This window comes from Rhamphochromis longiceps, linkage group LG19, assembly GCF_057381845.1.
Source record: "Rhamphochromis longiceps isolate RC_006_pf linkage group LG19, R_longiceps_female_GT1.1, whole genome shotgun sequence".
Taxonomy (NCBI): domain Eukaryota; kingdom Metazoa; phylum Chordata; class Actinopteri; order Cichliformes; family Cichlidae; genus Rhamphochromis; species Rhamphochromis longiceps.
In genome coordinates this window covers 20,428,853-20,435,260 of record NC_140575.1, presented here as the reverse complement: position 1 = coordinate 20,435,260, position 6,408 = coordinate 20,428,853, and positions in this window count along the sequence as shown.

Here is a 6,408-nt window from a genome sequence, read left to right as displayed (position 1 = left end):
CTCTTAAGTATAAATTATGTGTAGATGTGTGGGCTACAGCTACCGATAACTTACCAGCAAAAATGGGTTTATGATTGAATTTTTTTACTTTTTATGTTCAACATCTACATTTTTACTCTGCATATTCAGAATTCTTGTGGCTAACACCACTGCTGAATAAATTGATTTGCCAGGCAGATTATTAGCTACAGCTGTTCAAATGTTTATTTGTTTTTAAACGCAAATCAGTCAGCAGTCAGGCGGCAACTCAGTGCATTTAGACATCCATTGCTGATAAGGATAACCTGCTGAAATTCAAACTTTAATTGGCGGTTATTGTCAGACAAGCTGGTTTAAATATTTTAGAAACTTCCTGTCTAATGGGATTTTTCCACACAGTCACTTTTAGGGTTCACAGAGAATGGCCTGAAAAATATTCAGTGAACTGCAGTTTTCTGAGTGAAAATCAGAGGTCAGAGGAGACTGCTTTGAGATTAAAGGAAGGCAACAGTAACTCAAATATCCACTTGTTACAACCAAGGTGTGCAGAAGAGCATCTCTGAATCTACAATGTGAATAAACCAGATTGGCTACGGCACCGGAAGACCATACCAGGTCCTACACTTGTCACCTATGAACAGGAAATTGAAGTTGCCATCCTCATGGATTCACCAAAACGGACAATACAGGGTTGAATAAACTACTTGTCAGTTTCTGCTGAAGTATTCAGATGGTTGTCAGAATCTGGCATAAACAACATGACTGAACAACAAAACCAGCAGCCTGAACATGTTGTTCAGGCTGCTGGTTTTGGAATAGCATGTATGCTGTATGTTTTTGGCACACTTGGGGCTTCTTAGTGCCAACTAAGCGTTGTCCGTCTATGTGGCCACAGTGTAGGCTGACGGCTGCTTCCAGCAGGATAACGCACCATGTCACACAGTTCAAATAATCTCAAACTGGTTTCTTGAACATGACAATGAGTACACAGTATACAAATTGCCTCCACAGTCACCACATCTCAATCCAAGAGAGCAGCTTCAGGAAATAATGATGTTCTGGAGCAACTGTGTGTTATTTTTTTTAAGCAAAATTCAGATTTTTCTTAAAATATTTGACTATTCAATTTGTTAACTGAGTAGCAGTTTTAATTGTTCACCTTTACTTTTTTTTATTCTGACATTTCCATTAGTTATAAACCAATTTAAGAAAAATCTTCTGTCAGAAATATAGATATACAGGTAACATGCAGACTGGATAATGAGCTCATCAGTTATTAGTTGTTGTTGTTTAATTTACAGCACTTCCTCTTCCCGCTTTCACAAATAAAGAAAAGTAGCTCCTCTCCCTATCTGTTTGCGAACAGTCAGCCATCCACATCTCATCTGGAAGTCCTTTCCCAGATAAGCCCATTGTCCTCAGAGCCGGGGCACCGGAGAATACTCACACTGTAACTTGTCCTGCTAATGGACTTCCTAAACTGAGCCAAGCCAGCTGGAGTAACAGAATCACAACAGCCCAACTGCTCAGCAACGCCGTAAGTCTCACACACTAACAGTGAAGTCTGCCAACTGCTTTCTACATCGGGCCCTTGGATGGATCCTGATGACTTCCTCGTCTGGGCAGGGAGACAGGATCCAGCTTGAGAACAGGGCCCAAACCAGCAGAATATGTTTGGCTGATAGAAGCATCACTGGAGCATATGGAGAGCTCCGACATCATAGTACGCAGGTCCCCAGCGACTTTGAAAACAGCAGTGTCTGTGAGGCTGAGAGAAGCACTGAATAATTCAGTAATCTCCAAAATGTAGCTCTGTCTTTTTTTTAAAGTGTGTCTTCTGCATCCAGCAGCACCGTATTGTCCCGTTGGCCCCTAATAATCTACTGTAAAAATGAAGAGTGCTTATAACACCAGCGCTGGGATGGTGTCATGTCTTGGAATGCTGCAGCAGCGTGGGAATGGAAAAGATGTTCCAGTTAGAAGCTGTGTGCCCAGTTTAAACCAGTCCACATCTGCTTTACTTTCTTCACAGCTGGCACAGAGAAAATACCTCCTTGGTTTTTTTGGAAGACTTGAATGTGTAGATATGACGAGTGATTTTAGGACCGTGGTGCACAGGCTTGTCTCAGATTTAAATATGTCAGTAACTTAATTGCTATTAAATTTTGCACAGGTGTTTTTATCCCCCCCCCCATGGATAAACCCAACATGTTTTGACGCTGGCTTTCGTGTTTTAACTACCATTTGGTAGAGACATTTCTTTTTCAGACAAGACCTTTTTTTGTGATTCCCAGCTTTAAAAAGTTTTAAGCTTGTAATAAAATTCCACATCGGCTGTTGGATTAATTAACATTTTCAGCCTCTGTCATCTACCATGGCTATTTCTTCGGTGAATCCCAAATGCACCCACCCTGCAGACAAAATACTGACACTTACATTTTGGTGGTTGTAGAAGTGCTCTGCTGGCTCAAAGCACCATAGACTGGCTGCTAAACTACAGCAGGAGTTGAGCGATGTACGATATGATGATATGATTGTTAGCTTTATCGTGTTTCAAATATGTGTTTAGTTGGGGTGTAGCTCACATAACCTTTAAGTAATACAGTCTAACAACGTGTGCACATCAGGTCAGTGTACTTTCCTGCTCACAAGTCTCCCTATCCTGGAGCTCCACCCGTTTGATGTGACTTGCATTAAAGTAACACAAATGATGCTTTGTTCCATCAGACGTCACTGCTTGGAAAGTAGCTGCATCTGCTCTCATCGAATGGCTGATTAAGAAAACTGTTGTAAGGATAGTTGGTACGGTAGCAGAGGGACTCCATCATAAGGAAAGAAACTCTGAGTTGGGTGCTTTAGGGTTTTGGATTTGATTTGCTGGGATATACAGGGAGTGCAGAATTATTAGGCAAGTTGTGTTTTTGAGGAATAATTTTATTATTGAACAACAACCATGTTCTCAATGAACCCAAAAAACTCATTAATATCAAAGCTGAATGTTTTTGGAAGTAGTTTTTAGTTTGTTTTTAGTTTTAGCTATTTTAGGGGGATATCTGTGTGTGCAGGTGACTATTACTGTGCATAATTATTAGGCAACTTAACAAAAAACAAATATATAGCCATTTCAATTATTTATTTTTACCAGTGAAACCAATATAACATCTCCACATTCACAAATATACGTTTCTGACATTCAAAAACAAAACAAAAACAAATCAGCGACCAATATAGCCACCTTTCTTTGCAAGGACACTCAAAAGCCTGCCATCCATGGATCCTGTCAGTGTTTTGATCTGTTCACCATCAACATTGCGTGCAGCAGCAACCACAGCCTCCCAGACACTGTTCAGAGAGGTGTACTGTTTTCCCTCCTTGTAAATCTCACATTTGATGATGGACCACAGGTTCTCAATGGGGTTCAGATCAGGTGAACAAGGAGGCCATGTCATTAGTTTTTCTTCTTTTATACCCTTTCTTGCCAGCCACGCTGTGGAGTACTTGGACGCGTGTGATGGAGCATTGTCCTGCATGAAAATCGTGTTTTTCTTGAAGGATGCAGACTTCTTCCTGTACCACTGCTTGAAGAAGGTGTCTTCCAGAAACTGGCAGTAGGACTGGGAGTTGAGCTTGACTCCATCCTCAACCCGAAAAGGCCCCACAAGCTCATCTTTGATGATACCAGCCCAAACCAGTACTCCACCTCCACCTTGCTGGCGTCTGAGTCGGACTGGAGCTCTCTGCCCTTTACCAATCCAGCCACGGGCCCATCCATCTGGCCCATCAAGACTCACTCTCATTTCATCAGTCCATAAAACCTTAGAAAAATCAGTCTTGAGATATTTCTTGGCCCAGTCTTGACGTTTCAGCTTGTGTGTCTTGTTCAGTGGTGGTCGTCTTTCAGCCTTTCTTACCTTGGCCATGTCTCTGAGTATTGCACACCTTGTGCTTTTGGGCACTCCAGTGATGTTGCAGCTCTGAAATATGGCCAAACTGGTGGCAAGTGGCATCTTGGCAGCTGCACGCTTGACTTTTCTCAGTTCATGGGCAGTTATTTTGTGCCTTGGTTTTTCCACACGCTTCTTGCGACCCTGTTGACTATTTTTCATTCATTCATTCATTCATTCATTCATTCATTCATTCATTCATTTATTTGTTCATTTTCAGGCACAACAAATACCTATATTGAACATAAAATGCACAAAACAAAAAACAAAAATTGCCTGAAAAAGGAGTGGGACGAAGAAAACTTATTAAATCCCACCCCTATACTCACTCATCAACAAAAAAAACAATAAACTTCCCGCAGCTACGCCCATCATTGCATACAGACCCATCAACAGCCCCGGGCAGATACAAGCATCTAAGCGGCAGCTCGCAACCAACAATTAGAGCCTTCATAACTGAATACAGAATATATAAATTATAAATTGCATTACCACAGGTAACAGGCAGTAATAATTACAAGAAACAAACACACATACATATACATACATATATATCTACACACACATGTACATATATGTACATACATATGCACACTTTTTTTTTCTTTTTTTTTTGAATCCATACCAGCAATGGTAAGAGAACAGACATTACAGAGCACACTAAAAGCATCATTGAGTATACTGTGACCAGACCAACTGTTTGTAGAGAAATTTAAATCTATGAATATTTTTGCATTGTTTCAATTGTAAACTCAGACTGTTCCAGATTTTCACACCACATACAGACACACAAAAACCTTTACGGGTTGTTCGAGTTCTGGGTAATTTGAATTCTCCAAAGCCTCTCACATTATAAACCTTTTCTCGAATTTCAAATCTAGTTTGTAAATTTGCCGGTAAAAGTTTAGTAAAAGCTTTTTACAAAATTATGGATGTATTGTAATTAACCAGATCCTGGAATTTAAGTAACTTTGCCTGAAGAAAGAATTTGTGAGTATGATCTAGATAACCAGCCTTGTGAATAATACGCAGTGCTCGTTTCTGTACTGTGACTAATGGATTAGTTGTATTTTTATATGTATTTCCCCACACTTCCACACAATATGTAAGATATGGAAGAACCAGGGTACAGTACAGAGTACGAAGTGCATCTTTATCAAGGAATTGTTTCACTTTGTTCAAAACTGCGAGGCTTCTGGAAATTTTGGTTTTTATGTGTCTGACGTGGGGTTTCCATGAAATTTTATTATCAATTACGACTCCCAAAAATTTGTTTTCACTCACATTATCAATTGGTACACCTTCAATGACAATTGGTAATTCTATATTATATTTTAAATTACCAAAAAACATTGCTTTAGTTTTATTTATATTTAATGATAATTTATTTATGTCCATCCATTTTTTAAAATTAATTTTAGCTCCCTGTTTACAGTCATTACAAGATCAGTATAATCATCACTACTGAAAAATATGTTGGTGTCATCTGCGAACAGTATGAGTGTAAGTACTTGAGAAACATCAAAAATATCATTTATGTATACATTGAAAAGTTTTGGTCCCAACACTGACCCTTGGGGAACACCACATGTAATACCAAGTTTCTCTGAATGGTAATGCCCTATGCTAACATATTGTTCCCGACCCGTTAGGTAACTTTTTAACCAGTTACCAGCTTTCCCTCGAATACCATATCTTTCCAATTTATCCAATAAAATTGAGTGATTGATTGTGTCGAAGGCCTTTTTGAGATCAACAAAAATACCAACTGCATATTTATTTTTATCCAGTGTATCAGTAATTTCTTCTAATGCCTCAATTATCGCCATTGAAGTGGTTCTTTGTGTTCTGAAACCATACTGACCAACATTTATTATTTGATGTTTTTCAAGGAATTTTTCTCATCTTGAATTAAAAAGTTTTTCTAGAATTTTTGAGAATTGAGGCAGTAGAGAAATAGGCCTATAATTGGTAAAACTGTGTTTGTCATTACTTTTATATAGTGGTATTACTTTCGCAATTTTCATTTTTTTTGGAAAACAACCGGACTGAAATGATAAATTACAGATATATGTTAAGGGACTAGCAATATTCAGAATAACCTGTTTAACTACAGACATATTTATGTCATGATAATCCATTGAAGACTTACTTTTACATTTTAATGTGATATTTATTACTTCGTGCTCATTTGTAGCTGAGAGGAACAGTGAAAAGGGATTTGATTTTATATTACTGATATTTTCATTTTTGTGACACGGGATGTCCGCTGCTCGTTCAGGGCCAACATTTATGAAGAATTTATTGAACCCATCGACAATATTACTCATGTTGTGATTTTCACCATTTGCATCAGTAAAATATTCAGGATATGATGTTCCAGAAGATCCTTGTTTAATTAAGTTATTTAACACATCCCAAGTTCCTTTTATATTGTTTTTATTTTCATATAATCTTCTTCTATAATAAAGTTGTTTGCTCGTTC